Source organism: Strongylocentrotus purpuratus, unplaced genomic scaffold, assembly GCF_000002235.5.
Source record: "Strongylocentrotus purpuratus isolate Spur 01 unplaced genomic scaffold, Spur_5.0 spur5_scaffold_1, whole genome shotgun sequence".
NCBI classification, from domain to species: Eukaryota; Metazoa; Echinodermata; class Echinoidea; order Camarodonta; family Strongylocentrotidae; genus Strongylocentrotus; species Strongylocentrotus purpuratus.
Genome location: NW_022145594.1, coordinates 42,690,194 through 42,694,758, shown reverse-complemented (window position 1 = coordinate 42,694,758; position 4,565 = coordinate 42,690,194). Strand labels below are relative to the sequence as shown.

Genomic DNA, 4,565 nt, shown 5'->3' with positions numbered 1-4,565 from the left:
GCTGATGCCAGATATAAACAAACATCAAAAGGTCGAACACCATACTCAATTCTACACAAGACTGCATCAGCCCCCATCTCACCTCATTCATACAGCATTATCATTACAGAGTGCCTACATCATCATAATCACCAGCATCATCACATATATTTCACAAAATAAGAAAATGAAAAGAACAGAATTCAGCAGTATTAACTGATTTATTAACATTTATGAACTCATTTATCAACATATTTTGTTTCTATAAAGTCTTTTTAAATCCAACATGACATCAACAAAATGATGACAAATGGATGGGGGGAGGGGGGTGCTGTCTCTTGAATTCAAATCTTTCAGTTGTAAAAATTTACTGTAGATTTTGAGGAAAAAAATATTCCAATAATATCAACATGCTATTTTATTATGTAAAGCACAGGTATATACTGAGTTTTATGAGTACTTTATCTTACATTGGACATTATTGTTGTTGTTTTTACTACTACCTGTATTATCATTATTATTACTGCTATTATCATGATCATTGTCATTATTGTTACTATTTTTAATATTTTTATTATTATTAATATTAATTATATTAATACAGTCTTACTATTGAACTACATCATTTTATCCCCCCCCCCCTACAATTTACTATCCAGTTCAGCATCCCTCATATTTTTGTCAGAACTTGACTTAAGATTAAATATAAAAAAACTATGTTACATGTACACGCATTTAAAAGAACAAATGATTACTTTCATGATCCTCGATATATCTTCTTCTTCTTCTTCTTCTGGTAATCTTCAAAAGGTGTTGTAGCCTATCACAAAGATGAACTAATACTAAAGATTACAAGTGGTGTGAGGAAGACAGATTGTTTCTAAGTGGGATAAGGAGAATAGATGCCTCAGAAGTAGTCCTGACAGTTCTCTGGACTGTCAGCATGCACTATATTTGCTGGAAGTCAGTTCCATTAACTTTGGGACAGAGTGTTGGGCAAATACAAACTTGTCTACCTATGTCGCTTCTGGCTTGGTGCAACTGGAGGGTCATGTCATGGTACTTCCTGCTCGTGATTTGTTAAAGCCCGTCTGTACTAGTTTGGCCAGGGGGATAAGACCACCCTGCAAGGTCACTGACAGGTGGTTATCTCATCAAATCAGCTCTCAATTAATATAAGAAAAAGAGGATCATGGGGGACCAACAGGCACAGATTAGGCATTGTTTGCTATATAGAGGGCGCAAGTAGGTATAAGTAGTGCAGTGGGAAAATTTTCAAGGAAGAGCGGAGAGACCATTGACTATCTTGTGCACCATTCCCAGTCTTCTTGCAGAGTGCTTTGTAGTTGTAGATATAGTAGGCAACTAAAAGGTGCTGATCATCTCAGTCAAACTGCTGCTTCTCTTGTGGTCCCCATTGTGAAGTAGCGTCCTGGATATCTGAGATGTTGTAGGGATCCCAGACACCGGAACAGTTCTCAAGATGAGGGTGGACTAGGGACTTGTACAAAAGAAGCCTGGGTATCAAACCTTCTGCATGGGACAACCTGAATAATAAAACAAAAAGAGAGGAGAAATCAAATAAGATTAAAACTGCTGCATTATATTGGATGTTCAAAAATAGTACCTCCCCACTTTTGTTTAGGTCTTGCATTTTAATTTTACTAAAAAATGATAAACTTATGTCTATCTGATAGGGCCTTTTTTAGAGAAGAGTAAAGGTTTAGATGTATTTCCAATTATTTTAAAAGTAATTTCCAATTTATTTTAAGTTATTATTTGCTAGACTTTTGTGAACAAAAGTTTGTTAGATATAATGTAATATTTAGGAAAAACTGCCTTTGAGTATGTCTTTTAATATGCTGAGAGAATAAACTGTAGCAACACCATAGTTTGTCACCTAAATAAAGCTAGAGAATAAATGAGAATTACCAGATATAATGCAACACAAGATGACAGTTCCCCAAATCTTTGTATATAGTCCAAGTCGAGTGCGGTGTTCGCATGGGCTTAGATTATACAGCCTGAATATTTTCGAACTTCATACAAACATACCTTGCCAGAGTTCAACATAGGTGTCTTGTTCCTGATTAGATCTACACCATAACATTTGATGATCAGGTCCTGGTGCTCTTTGTTGCACTTCTGTGATCATTATCTGCTTCTTTGTTCCATAGGTTCTACAATTAAAAGAAAACAGAAACTTAGTAAGGTTCCTGCTAATATCAAATGCATGTATTAGTTATCAGTTTATAACTTTGTTCATGTCCTAGAGAAAGAAATATCCATGTCATATGTAGGGTTGGATCCAGAATTCTCACCAACATAAAAGGGGTGGCATAAAATCCTGAAAATAACCAATTATTTCAAACAAGGCACAATGACATAACTAAGAGTGAAATCAGGGGAAGTGGGAGGGGGGGGGGGGGGAGGAGGAGATACCTTTTTTGTTTTGTTTTTGTTGTTGTTGGTAGATCTAGCCTAGATCTACATTCAAACTAAGCTGAATCTGGACCTGGATCACAATAATGACACATGCGCGCGACTAGTCTAGTAGTGGAGCAAAATGAGCCTAGACCCATGGCTATGGAAGTCTTTGCTAAGCTATGGCATAACACAAGGTATAGATCTAGATCTAATTGCCTATTTTTAATATTATTAGTAGACCCTACTAGTAGGGGGCTTTAGACCTACATCTAGACCCGTCCCTATGCCACATCTGAATAAGGGGACACAAAATGATTGTGCACCCCCCCCCCCCCCCCCCTCCATAACTTCCACATTGACCCACCTAAACCAGGCATTTAGGTCTATTTAGTCTTTTTTTTAAAATTAGAATGCATTAGGCCTAGAATCTAGCCCTAGATATAGGTCTATACTAGATACGGGGTTAAATGCTGTTTATAGTAGTTAAGTGCTAGATCTAGACTAGACGGTAGACCTAGCCTAGCCTAGGCTCTGCTTAGCTTTAGCCCGAATTTTTCTGTCTCTTTCGTTCGTTAGCCTCTGATTTGGGTAGGGTCAGCTAAAGAGAGGAGCCGACCCTACCCAAATCAGAGGCTAACGAACGAAAGAGACAGAAAATTCAGGCTAGACTATGCTATGAATACTAGTCTACAGCTAGAGGTCTAGGCTTTACAGTAACACACTGTAAAGTTATAGCCACGCCAGCTCAGGAAACGCAGTCGCTTCTTGGTGGAGTGTTACAGCCGGCTAGCACCGGCGAATTGAAAATCATAAACCGCTCGACGAGATCTCGTCGGCTTGGACTAGCAATGAGCCATTTGCGCAGTCTACAACAGGTCCACATCTACGACCGATTACTATCGGTAATCAAGCTATGAACTGAACTTAAAATTATGAGATGTGCTCTAATGAAATAACCTACGGTAAAATCCTGATTGTTTCTAAAAATATTACCGTCGATGACTTATATTAGAGTTCATTCAATCAGTTAATATTCTTTGGTCAGAAGAAAGAAAAGAGGATGGGGTAGGGGGTTAACCGGGTAATACGTTGTGACAATGCGGAGAGCCCCTCACTGCAATGACGAACACATCACAATCATTTCAGAGACCTTCACACAAAATGGATCTTTACTTACTTTTCTTGATATCATAGGGTATCACTTCGATGTCAATGTTCGCCTGAAGATTTTCTGCTTCACTGAGATGTACTTGACAAACTTCTATTATAATAGAAATTCACTTAAAAGAAAAATGTTTCATTGTTCGTAATTGAATAACTTGAAAGTTGCAGTTCATACAACCGCCATTTTCGTGGTCAAATCGTAGGGAATTCTGGGAATGCAAAAAATGTTTTATGCATGACCTAATACATAAAACATTTTGTCGATGGCCAATCAACAAACAGAAGTTGGCGTATTTTTGACGTCATTGCTCATGAATATTCATTGACCCTCCAAAACCGTCGTTCAAATCGGACAAAACCCCCATAATGCATCCAATGCAAAACCTATGAAATGTCAAAGGTCACGATTTTAGTTGGCCCTCTAGTCCTCCTACGGAGGACATACGTGTATGATCGAATCTCTTTGCCGGACGCCAAGAAGGGCGCCCTCTGTGACCGCCATATTGGGCAAATCCAAAATGGCCGCCATCTGATCGAGTTAAAGGTCAAGCGTAGTTTCAAAAGGAAAAGGGCTAGTATCATAACAATTTATATATTTCTGGGGTTTGGGGGGTCAGAGAATCTGAGTAAAATTTGAAGTCTCCTTGGGGCTTTCATCCTGGTCATATTGGTCAAATCCAAAATGGCCGCCATCTGAGTTACAGTGTCAAGTGTAGTTTCAAAAGGAAATGGGCTAGTATGTTAAAGGTTTATCTATTTATGGGGTTTTGGGAGTCAGAGAATCTGATTATGATGTTCTTTCACTCGATTTGAGGTCTCCTTGGGGCTGCCATACTGGTCATATTGGTCAAATCCAAAATGGCCGCCATCTCATAGTTATAAGTCAAGTGTAGTTATGGAAGGAAATGGGCTAGTATGTTAAAACTTTATCTTTTTATGGGGTTTTCGGGGTCAGAGAATCTGATTACGATGTTCTTTCATCGATATGAGGTCTC

General features: G+C 38.4%; 1 long non-coding RNA gene across 1 annotated transcript; it reads right to left on the bottom strand.

Annotated features, from left to right (window-relative positions):
* Positions 1–1,021: 1,021 nt before the first annotated feature.
* LOC115921135 lies at positions 1,022–3,633 on the bottom strand. Its single transcript, XR_004062760.1, has 3 exons — positions 3,584–3,633; positions 2,035–2,159; positions 1,022–1,526 (listed from the first exon to the last, which is right to left on the bottom strand). It is a non-coding gene; the product is annotated as an uncharacterized LOC115921135 (long non-coding RNA).
* Positions 3,634–4,565: the final 932 nt, after the last annotated feature.